The 13,106-nt window shown below is 31.2% G+C and overlaps 1 pseudogene; it reads right to left on the reverse strand.

Moving 5' to 3' along the window:
* Nucleotides 1–9,682: 9,682 nt before the first annotated feature.
* LOC112720159 (cytochrome P450 83B1-like) lies at nucleotides 9,683–11,525 on the reverse strand (annotated as a pseudogene).
* Between the last annotated feature and the right edge of the window lie 1,581 nt (nucleotides 11,526–13,106).

Raw genomic sequence — 13,106 nt, forward strand, 5'->3', positions numbered from 1 at the left:
AAGAATCAACAAGTGTGTTACTCTACGAATGGAATGTATTACCATTCGGATTAAAACAAGCTCCAGGTATTTATCAAAGATTTATGGAAGAAAATCTAAAAGAGTTAAATGAATTTGTTTTAGTGTACATTGATGATATACTAATTTTTACAAAACAGGATAAGGAAGATCATCTTCAAAAATTATTAATAGTTTTAGAAAGATGCAAGGAAAAAGGACTAGTTCTTAGCAAAAAGAAAGCAAGAATAGCAAAACAAGAAATAGAGTTTCTTGGATTAATTCTATCCACTCAAGGAAAGCTAAAACTTCAGCCAAATGTCCTAGAAAAGATAAATTTATTCCCTAATAAAATAGAAGATAGAAAACAATTACAAAGATTTTTAGGATGTATAAATTATATTTCTGATCAAGGATTTTTAAAGAATATAACAGAATACACTAAAAGCTTATTTCCAAAAATAAGTACTAAAAAAGAATGGAAATGGGATGAAAAAGACAGTATGCAAATTCAAAGGATTAAACAATTATGTGAAAAACTTCCAGAACTTTATATTCCAAAAGAAAATGACTACTTAATAGTAGAAACAGATGCTTCAGACATAACCTGGTCAGGATGTCTAAAAGCTAAGAAAGCTATAAAAAGTTTGGAACAAGAAAAAGAATCACTAGATTCTAAACATTCCCCAAAGAAATTACTTTGCAGGTATATTTCAGGGACTTTTACTCCAACAGAACGGAGATATACCACTCATGAAAAGGAAACTCTAGCAGCGATTAAATCTCTTAAGAAATGGAAAATTGATTTACTACCCAGAGAATTTACATTAAGGACAGATTCAAGTTATCTAACAGGTTTCATACGATATAATTTAAAAGTTGATTATAATCATGGACGATTGGTAAGATGGCAATTATTTTTGTTACAATATCCAATAAAAATTGAATATATTAAAGGTGACAAAAATATTATTGCAGATACATTAACAAGAGAATGGAGTTCGTCTACAACGCATTAGATCAAGAAATTCAGAAATACGAAGAAGAACTTGAAAAATGCAAGCATTGTCAGCAAATAAGGATACAGATCCAATCCCTCAAAAAGGCCATCGAAGCAATGAAATCAACACAACAACCAAAACCATCAGAGTTCAGCCAGCTAAGCGTGGTGGACAAATCAGGTGAAGAAAAAATTCCAGAAAATAAAACAATTGCTGAAATTATCAAAAAATCCACCCAAGATAAAAAATATTATGTAATTTATAATGACCCCATGAAAGGAGTATATGATGCCTGGGAAAAAGCAGCACCATTTACACATCAATCAAGGATAATTCATAAAGGAGGGTTTTTAACACTGGAAGAAGCAAAGGAATCTTTCAGGGAATATGAAGCTCTTCATCCAGAGCAAACCCTAAAAAGAGTAGATAAAGCTCCAATTCAAACCCAGAGAACAGGAATAATAAGAAACATTCCTACAAGGGCCGAAATTAAGGAAAAGAAAAGGGTCTGTAGATCAAATCTCAGAGAAACCCTTAACATAGTCCTAAATTGGACTGAAGAAAAAAGGGCAATCTTGGGATATTATCCTATTGCCAAAGAACAGCTAACAAAGCTGGTTATATTTCCAGAGGCTTCCCCATCTGACACCTATCAGTTTTTCCAGTATGGATTAATTGATACAATTTTAATTTTTAATGATTTGAAAATTATTAGTGAGTTTCCTGCAGGATTTATTGATGCAGTAAAGAGATTTAAAAATATGATTGACAACGTAAATCCAAGGGATATATCCCTAAAATTTACGAATAGTCAACCTATTTTTAATGAAGAAGAAGAATGCTTGGTTCCAGCACATCAAGTAATCTTCATGTCCGTCTTCCCAGGAAATTTTCAACCAATTGATCAAGTTCAAGATTTAACAATCTACAGTCATGAAGGAAGACTAGCCAGTACACTAGCAAGGGTCTTCGAAAGAACTCAAAAGATAACAAGGGAATCTCACACAAGAATCAACTATAAAAGCAAAAATACTTTGCTTGTGTCCAGTAAAAGGAATGAAATTGAAGAAAGAGAGATGAGACTCTTAGTGGAATTTGAATCAGCATTCTACAACTTATCTGGACTCTTAGAAAAGCTCCCCGAAGAGATAAAGAGGAATCTCTGCTATTTGATAAAAGACAGAGAAGACCACAAGTGCCAGCTATGTGTCTCAGAGTTATCTGAAGAAAGCAATAATAAAACGGAATCAACCAACATGATAAAGGAAGAAGACAACGCATCTGAAGGACATATGATGAAAGAGGAGGACAGCACATCTGAAGCATCTCTCAACATTATTACATAGTGACGTAAGCGCTTAGGTCATAGAGCACCAACAATGTAGCTGGTGCAAGATAATAAACAATGACGTAAGCAATGACGTCATAAGAAGGGTAAGAATGGGAATTGTCCATCAGACCCAACCATTATAAATAGGTTGCTTAGGCAATTGTAGAAGGCATCAAACGATAGAAAGCAGAAGGCTAAGAGTACTCATATGCTAGGAGAGCAAGGAGGAAGCGGCCGAGGCGATTCTATAGTTTGAAGAAGAATTCCCTTAGGAAAAACCAATTCTAAACTCCCCTCTGGGGTTAGTATCTACAATCTCCCCTCTGGAGATAAAAACATCTTATGTAAAATATTCTAAATAAAGGAAGTTTTTCTCCAGAAAGGTACGCCTTTATCTTAATCTCATAGTTATGAATTATTTAGAAAGTTTAGAATTAACGGAAGAATCTGATTATTATAGATTATCTGCCTTATTAGATAATGAAAAACAGACTGTTCTAAAAACAGAATTAAATCTCAAATCAAATAAAAATTTTAATAAACAAAATTTTTTAAAAGAAGTTTTTAATAGAAAAAATATAATATATTATGGGAAAATTCAACTTGAAGCCCCTATAAAGATAAAATCTGCTAATGGAGAACTTGAAATAGCTTTGATAAATGATGAAGAATTGAGTAAACAGATTGAGAAAATTAAGGATCAACAAAAAAGATCTAAAATTGGATGGATTCATATTAGTACTATACAAGTCTTAATCAAATCCACATATATGAAAGGAATTAATTCACCGATAAGCTTAGCAATCTGTGACAAAAGAATTACTGATGACCCAATAGATCAAATAATTGGAATTGTTCATGGAAACTTGGCAAACGTAAATGTTAAATTCAATGCCCATCTTGGATATGCTATACCTTTATCAACTGAAAATCTTGGAAGATCTATAAGTTTGGCTTATAAATTTCACCGAAAGAATCTAATGGAACAAGACGATGAACCATTTTCAATTACATATGCAATAAATTATGCTTTAACAAATAGCCATCATAGTATAATATTTAAAAACAGAGAGAGAATTTATGTCGATGAATTATTTCAGAAAATTGTAAAAACAGAAATACCAAAATATAAAGCTATTGAAAACCCAGTTCTTTTACTAAAAGAACCATCAGGAAAATTAGTTTCATCGAATTTTCAAATAAGAGAATCCAAAATTAATAGCCCTTTAAGTTTATCTAAGTTAAAGATTAAAGAAGAAAATTCTGAAATAAAAGAATTAACAAAAAAGGTTGAAAAATTAAATGAAACCCTATACACTAAGTTATGACAATAAATAAAGAGAAAATATATGTAACCTATCAAGATAAGAAACAAGAGCTCTTTGAAAGAGAAAATCGGTTGAATTATTTACAGTTTTCTGAAATAAATCACAGAGCATTTGAAGCTCTAAAAATAATCTATGACAAATTGAAAGGAGAAGTTGAAGAGTTAGAAAAATTAATAGAATCTCTAGAAAATAGTGATGAATCGATGATAGAATTTGCAGAAATTCTAAAATAAATAATGAAGTATATAAAGATTGAAAGACCAAAAAACAAAATAAAAAGAAAAAGGGCGAAAAAATTAAAAAGTAAAATAAAGAAGTATAAAAGGGAATTAAATAATCTTCAGTTCGAAATTAATGACCTTATAATAAAAAGGATAGAAATAAGAACAAATATAAACAAGTTGGAGCTAAACTTAAAAAATTTATAAATGCCTGGAACACCATATTATAACTTAAAAGAATTAAAACTGTTAAAAGAAAAAATGGAGAATGAAGTTGAAAAATTAAAAAGATATTTAGAAACAACAGAAAGTGTAATAAAAGAAGTTTTGGAGGATTTGAAAAATTATATTAAAGAAAAAGACAAACAGATAAAAGATTTTATATACAATAATCAAAGCAAAAAAGAATATTATAAACTAAAACAAGATTGAAAAACTATAAAAATGAAATCAGAATTAGTAATAGTAGAAATGCTCAATACTTTTGATTATAAAGTACCACCAACCAAATCTATACAAATCATAAATTTATTCGAAGCAAAATATGAAGAGTTAATAATTTTGAAAAAGAAATTACATTTAAAAAATTGGTATCAGAGCTAAGTTAACGATTAAGGGTAACACTTTTTCTTTAAACAACACTTTTAATGATACGCTTTTTCAGCCACAAAAAGACAAAAATCTGTATATATCCATCTGTACACTAGATGGACCCTAAAATGGATCACCTGTTATGCCCACCAAGGTTTGTCCAAAAATGTGGTAGGTTCGCTCGTTGGTTTGGCCATCAAAATAAAATGGGTTAAAATATTAATCTATTTAAGTTTTCTTTTTAAATAATAATTAAAATTAAATCATAATTCACATACTAATAAAAACTAATAAAATCACAACATAATTTTTTCATAATCTTCTTTTAATTTCAACATATCCATAATATATATGTATGTATATACACACAAAGAGTGCAAAATAAAATAAATAAGTAAATTTTAATTTTAGTATATTTATTCTTATAGTTTAGTACTCATTTATTTTGTATAAAAAAAAATCTGGTTTGCACGATTGTCCCTCCTATCAAAACATGCGAGTTTGGCAAGTAAATTTCTATAATATTTCTTGAGATTTATGGAATTACTCAATTTGGTCTTTGAAGTTATATTTTTACTATAATGGTCTCTTAGATTGAGCTCCGGACACCATAATAGTCCCTGGACTTATTTATAGTGATGACTCACCTGTTTCAATGTTGACGTAGCTATCCTGAGCCACGCTGTCACCCCTCAGCCACCCTCCTCTCCTTCCCCTTCCTCTTCACTGCACTCTTCTCGCCTTCAACAGCCCTTCTTCTTGTCATCCCTCTCCCCTATCCTCTCATCCTCAACTCTCTCCATCCATTTCTCCTTCTCCTTCGACCTACCCTTCCCTACCCTCCATCCCTCACAGCTGCGTAGCTTTGCCGCCACTTTTTGCCGATCGCATCCCACTTGAATCGAAGTAGTACTGGCTGAACGAATAATATATAGCTGAGACGGTCTTTCTGTTTGGCATAGGAAGAATGCAGGTGACAAGAATCTGAAGTTGTTGTAAATAGTGATGGAATGGATGCTACTCCTAGTTGCTCAACAATGCCGAAAACAACATCAATTTATGGGGTTTGCACTTGAGCAGCATTGAGTGAACATGTAGAAAGCTTTTTTGAGAAAGTTTTTGTTATCTCTCTATTGTGAATCTTGACATCAAAGAATCTGAAGATGGTGTTATTAACCAGGAAAATCAAATTGTACAAGATAATGAATTGAAAGACGCCGAACATGTAAAGAGCTTATATGAGAAGGATATAGTTGTTAAATCTTCTGTAAATCTTGATGCCAAAGAATCTGGATATACTAATAATAACCTAGAAACTCAAGTTGGGCAAGATGATAGATTGAAAGACACAGAAAATGTAAAGAGCTTTTCGAAGAAGGATGTAGTTGACTATTAACTTTCCTTTAGTGAAGGATGCAGTCCGGGGTGTCCATGAACTTTGAGCCATAGTTTGGGTTGGGGATAATCCAGGTAACGACGTCGTTGGAGAATCCGTCGGAGGAGATGCTGTTGTCGACAGCGTCAATTGGGTTGACAAAGCTAAAGGAGGCGGCAGAGGCCCGACGATTGAGTTGGCAGAGCCAAAGAAGGGCTCGACGGGAATGCGTCGTGGCGGCAAGCGAGGGGGTTAGCAGAGTGGATGTCAGAGTCACAAGTGATGCAGAGCGCTGCCGAAAAAAGGGTTGCAGAAGGAGAAGAGTGCAGTAGAAAGGGAGGGAAAGGAGAGGAGGTGTAACCCTACCACACAGAGCCTTACGCTTAAGTCGTACAGCAGAGGTGGTGAGGTATTACGACCTCTAAAAGAAAAGACTTATATAAATATAGTTGAAAAGAATTTTTAACAAGGAGCCTTAAGAAAAAGAAGCTAAGAAAAAACGAAAAAAATAGAAAATCGTGTCACACTCGTATAAAATCGTGTCTCACTCGTATGCATTGTTTATGTTTTTGTTATTTTGATAGAACAAGGATAACTTGAAACACTTAATTCTTTTATTAATGTTGTTTGAATCTATTGCAAGAAGGTGATGACGTTGCATCTTGATATTCGAATTTAAATTCCTAGGATAGGTCGTTTCACGAAAAAAATCAAAATTAGAAACAACACGTCAACAGCCTCAAACAGTAGTGCCTGTGGCTTCAGCCTCCCACCATGATGACTCTCTAATTCTCCCACATAGTGGTGATGCTGTTCCCGCAACTACATCTCTATGCCCATTTTGTCCACCTTGTAGCGAACCAAGGCTTGCTCCACAGACTCGCACAAATAGTGCCCAAAACTCAGAGCCAGGCGATGAAGAATTGGACCTAGAGGCAAATGAGGTAGATTCTTTTGACTAACACATTGACAATTTCTTTACTGAATCACAAAGGATGCAAGCTACAAAATTTTGAAAAGTTAATATCATTAGTAATAATTCTTGAATTTTTCTTATTAATAAATTATTTAGACTCTATTTTTTTATTTTTATTACATCTTGGCCACAACGGTTACATATATAAGATTATTCTATTTCTTATAGATTCCGATGGCACAATCAAATAAGCTCGTAAAGTGTGACGAAGGCTATGGAGCGACCTTAATGGTAGGAAGATCATACTCAAGTTTAACAGTGAACTACAACCAATCGGAGATGAAAATGGTCTATTAAGTGGCGTTTTTGGTTTGCTAGATGCTGATTATGGTAAATTTTCTATTTGTGAAAAAAAATTAGAGAAAGATTACATCCAAAGAAAAGGTTTATAATGATTATATAAAGGTAAAATTTTATAGTTGTTTTTGAATTAAATCTACTTTGTTTATTACTTACTAACATTTTGAATTTATCATTTCAGCAAATTTTTTCCTTTGATGAAGATAGTGGAGGAAGTATTAAGCATACAATTTTGAAAAGTTTAGGGAGGTCTTGGAAGAAAACACAGAACAAGTTATATCATCAGTATTCTGACTTAAGAAAAACGGCTGAACAAAATCTTGAGGAACGGCCGCTGAAAATTGATAAAGAGCATTAGAGATGGTATCTTGAATATCGATCATAATAAGCCTGAGACACAGGTAACCTATTCTGACTTTGTAACACAATTATAATATTTATGTTGCATTCATGAATTAGACAAAATCGGTGTCTAATCACTCTTACCTCTGATGGCATAGTAAAAAAAGTGCAGAAAAAATGATGTTAATCAATTGAAACAAGTATTAGGATACACTCACATTGGTAGTCCGAAAATCTTGGTGAGGCAAAAAGAAGAAGAGGTAACTTACGTTTGTAATCACTTTTTGAACTATTTCTTCATCTAAATTTTCCTTAATTGGGTTACGGTGATGGTATAAACTATACTGTTACAGTCGAAACTACAAGGGAGGCCAGTTAACAGAGGAGAGTTATGGAACTTAGTGCAAAAATGAACTAATGGCTCCTATATCCATGAAGAAACTAGGACAATTGGTGTAAATACTACATCGAAAATTTTTATGTTGTTTTCTGTTGGTTTTAATTATAAAGTGTGTTGAAAGTCTTATCAATTGTGCTCTAGTTCGTAATTGTTTATATTTGCTTATTTATGTCTGTAAGAAAGAATTGTAGAGATTGAGCACTAGGATGAGTCTTCTAGAGTGTTGTCTCAAAATAATTTACTTGCTCAAGCTCTCGGAAAAGAGCACTCGGGTAGAGTATGTGGCGTGAGTTTCGGACCGACTCCTAGTCAATTTTTCGGCTCGAATTTGCATCAACCAGGCAACGGAGTTCAAATTGAGGAGACCTAAAAGGTGCTGCTTGAATTATAGATGGAGGTGGTGGCCAAAAAATTGAAAAGAAAGATGGTGGAGAATGAAATGGCAGTAGAAAAGAAAAAGAGTCAGACAATGGAGAGTAATTTGAGATATCTAATTGAATGGCACGGTGAGAAGCTGCCATCAGACATGGCTGCAGGAATAAATTCCTTGGAGAGATAGAGCAGAAAATAGATATTAGGATCGGATATTATTTTACTTGAATTATATATTTTTTTAAGGTTAACTATGCAAGTCTTAACCAGAGATACACTTTATTTATATTTTTATAAATAGATTAAGTTATTTCGTAGGTATATCTTCATTTGTTTTCGCTAACAATTTAGATTTTTAGATGAAAAATAATAAAATTTGTAATATTAAAAAAATAAAAAAAGCAAGAAAAATATCTCTAAAATATTAGAAAAATAAAACTGCACTGATTTAGGCTGCAAAATCCAATATTTTTGCGGCATTCTATACTGGAATTAGCAGCAACTATAAAACCATTGACAATAAATTTAAAAATTGTACGGTAGAAATTTGCGGTAATTGGTAATTGTCGCAAAAAAAATTTAAAAAAATTAGCCGATTTAAGTGATTTGTGTCCACCGCAAAATATAAAATTAATCCTGTCAATTTTATATTGTGGTGGCTATTACTAACCGCCACAATATTATCTGACGCAATATAATGATAAGCTGCGATTATACTAGTCATTGTTAAAAATCGCTATAAAATGTATTACTTGCGCTACGAACTGCTGAAATTGGATTTTTTAAACTGCCGCAAAACGTAAATAAATCCATCAAAATTTTCTGTATTTTTTGTAGTGTCTCGAAAACCGCAATAGCGATGAAGAGGCAATGGCTAACAGTGAGACATGACAAAAAGGGAAGAAAGAAGGTAACAACGCAATGAGAAGGAAGAGAAAGTAACAACACTGACAGAGTTGCATGCTACAAAGAGATTGACGAGGGCTAGCAAAGAAGAGAATAGGCAACTTGGTGTTAAATTAGCTAGGATTGGGTTCAAAATGTTGGGTTTTCTTTTTTTTTTTTAATTTCAAAAATCTTTTAAATAGAAAATTAAAAATCACAATAGTCCAACTAGATTTTTTATCGATTTTGTGTGAATGAATTATATGAATCCAACGAAATCAGATTGAGAAGTCGGCTCTCTATTAATTAGATTGAACTGATAGATCCAATCTAATTTTTAGAACATATAGAATTATCCTTGTTTAAAAAATATCTTATTTATTATCATTATTTTTAACTATCATACAAATACTTATTTGATTATCAAAAAATACTTCTAATAAGGAGAACGAGGATATTTTTTCCTCCAAATATGTATTTCACACCAACTAAATTCTTATAAAAATAAACAAACAATACAAACGATAGGATCAAATAAAGCATGATTTGATGGTGAAATGCATGTAGAAAAAATAAATCCTCTTCTTCCTTTAAAATTACAAGTGTTTTTCCTCATTAATTAATAGAGAAGCCAAGGCTTTTTCATAATACATTTAAGAACTTATTCACATACAAAAATATATCACATAACAATAATCTTCCACTTCCTAAGAAAATTAAATTAAAGATACAACAAACTTTAACTAATTAAATTCCACTTCCTTGTTAATTTTGGCAATAAAGGTAAAGAGGATTCTTCTTATGTTGTGTTATTCCCGGCAACATTTGAATATCAATATCTTCTTTTTTCATTCCTTCTGGAAGTTCCCAATCAAAGTAGTAAAGAAGATTAGCAAGAATAAGATCAAGTGAAGCAAGTCCCATATGCATACCTGGACAAATTCTTCGACCAGCACCAAATGGAATCATCTCGAAATGTTGTCCAAGAAAATCTATATCACTGCCTAAGAATCTCTCAGGATAAAATTCATATGGGTCTTTCCAAGCTTCAGGATCTCTATGAATAGCCCAAGCATTCACATACACTATAGTCTTGCTTGGAATTTTGTAGCCTTGTATAATGCACGTTTTGTTTGTTTCTTTTGGTACTAGTGGTACTGGTACATGCAATCTTAAAGTTTCTTTCATCACAGCTTTAAAATAGATACACTTTTCAATATCTTCTTCTTCTAAAAAATCTTTTTGACCTCCAATGTTTCTAATTTCATCTTGAACTTTCTTCATTACTCTTGGATTTTTTATTAGTGCGGTCATAGCCCAAACTGTTGTGGCTGCAGTTGTATCCGTTCCTGCTACAAGTATATCCTATAAAAGAAAATTAAATAAAATTAACAAAGTAATAAGTACATTTAATGAAAATGGCCCTTAAGCTTTTTTATAATTCTAAAGCTAAGAAAAAAGTACAAACCATAAACAGCGCTTTGATGTGATTAATAGTGAGGTCAAAGGAGAATGAACGTTGGTTCTTTAATTGAAGCAAGACATCAATGATATCTTCTCCCTTGGAAGAATCTCTATTAGGATCCATGTGTTCATCGATCACTTCTTGATAAAACTTATCCAACTCCTTGAAAATTTTATTAAGACGGGCATGCATTCCATTGAGTCTATCAATCCAACCCAAGAAAGGAATATAATCCGAAACAAAGAAGGCACCCAACATTGCTTGACATTCATTGAACAAATCATGGAACCTACTCCTTTCAACTCCTTCATCTTCATACCTTCTTCCATAGGCAATCCTACAAATAATAGTGCTTGTTAGAGAAAGTATCATTTCATTCAAATTTGTCACCTTTTTTGATGATGCATGGCTTGATATTTTCTTGATCCATTGCTTGACTTCAAATTTTCTTATTGAAGAAAAGCTTGATACACGCCTAGAGCTAAGAACATGGCTACACATATTTTTCAAGTTTCTCTCCAATATTCATTGTATGGAGAAAAAGTTATCCCTAACCCATTGTAGGTTAATTTTTGCTGACCAATTAAGTTTGGTCTTCCGGCAAATTCACGGTCATGGTTTTTCAATGCTTCTTTGGCTAACTCAGGAGATGAAATAACCATTGCTTTCCTTAGACCTAATTGAAGGGAGAATATAGGGCCATATTTCTTTGACAGTTCAAATAGTTGAAGATAAAGAGAAGAATCATCTAATTGGTGAAGATTTCCAATTATTGGTAGCCCTCTAGGACCTGGTGGAAAAGCTTTGTTCTTGAATGTTCTTTGTTTTTGGAAGAAGAAGCACATGAACAAAGGAAGAGTTAGACATAAAATTAAGACAAGTGCTGATACCATGTTGTATGTGGCTGGCCTCAACGAGTGATGAAGAGAAGAGCATTATCATTGGGTTAGAATATTAGAAGATTAGAATATACATAATATAATATAAATTTTTTTAATTATTTAATATTTAAGAATAAGTAATTTGATGACAGATTTTACTATAAACTTTTTATATAGTTAGTCTCAAATCTAAATAAAAGATAGAATTATATTAGATATTTGATAACTAACATAAGACTTTATCAAATCTTAATTAGAGATATATTTAGTATTTGTTATGTATATATTAAAATAAGTTATCAAAATATAAAATAGATATTAAAATATAAATATATATTAAAAATAAATTAAACCACACCTATCTTTATATATAAATACATTAGTGACTGATTTTAGTAACTAATTTTAATGTACGAATAACATTTTTATTTGGCTATATAATATGTAATAAACAGTATCATAAATATATATAAAACACAAAAAGTGGTAGATTATTTCTAAAGAAGTATTTAAAAAAGAAAACCTTATTATTTGTGCTCTATGATCATATTAGCTTTTACTTTTGATTTTTTTTTCCCTTTATAATTTGTATATAATAGAACAAATGAATCACTATCTAAACTTCTGGCTGTGGGACTCTATCGGTTCATACTGTCCCTAGAAATAATTGGATCCACTCGACAGGGATGCAGACATGAAGTGGACGGTGGAAATTAAACATCGTATCGTCATTACATTAAAAATTTTATAATTAATTAGTATTTTGATAAATTTTGTTTATTAAATACTCTAACTAATACTCTTAAAACACTTATGAGCATAATCCTAATTAAAAATGTTTTCCGAAATTTCATTTATATCTAATAAAATAGATTCTCTGAAAGCACTAGATTGAGACAAAAGGATTATGTCCATGTACATTTTATATTTATAATTAAATGAGACCACCTATAGTTTGATCACGTGCACACAACTTTGGTCCCCAGATGCATGTGATGTTGCACAAATGTTATTTTTATGGTAAAAAATAACTAAATGTTAATGAAAATATTATCAACAAAATATTTTGTTAACAATTATTAGATGGTTGTCAAAAATAATTAAATATAACTATTGACTGTCAAGATTGTTAAACATTTTTTTTAATAATTAGTAACTATAAAAAATATATTTGAACTTCTTTTTTGATAGTTTAGTGATCACAAAAACTATTTTCTAAAATAATTAATTTTATACAATTAATTATTGTTATCAATAAAAAGATGAAAATATGTGTATATGTATCCGTATATATTGAGAGTTTGAGATTAGAAATAACAGACAATAAGTATGGTAGAGTGAAATTTAAACTCAACTCTAATTCTATTTACAGATTAAATTTGTTATTAAAATTCAATTCTATTTTATTTGTTAATTGATGAAAATAATACAACTCTAATTCTACTGCAATCAATATATGAATATTCGACTTTACTCAAAATTTTTTTTACAAATATGTAATATTATTATATAACCTAATGAGTATGCATGTAAATTAAAAATTCAATATAAACAGTACAATCATCTCACAAATAAGATAATTATCAAACATTTAATTCTACATAAATTTTTTTATTTAAATTAATAACACAAACACAAATAT

Source organism: Arachis hypogaea, chromosome 2 (genome assembly GCF_003086295.3).
Source record: "Arachis hypogaea cultivar Tifrunner chromosome 2, arahy.Tifrunner.gnm2.J5K5, whole genome shotgun sequence".
Classification (NCBI taxonomy): Eukaryota; Viridiplantae; Streptophyta; class Magnoliopsida; order Fabales; family Fabaceae; genus Arachis; species Arachis hypogaea.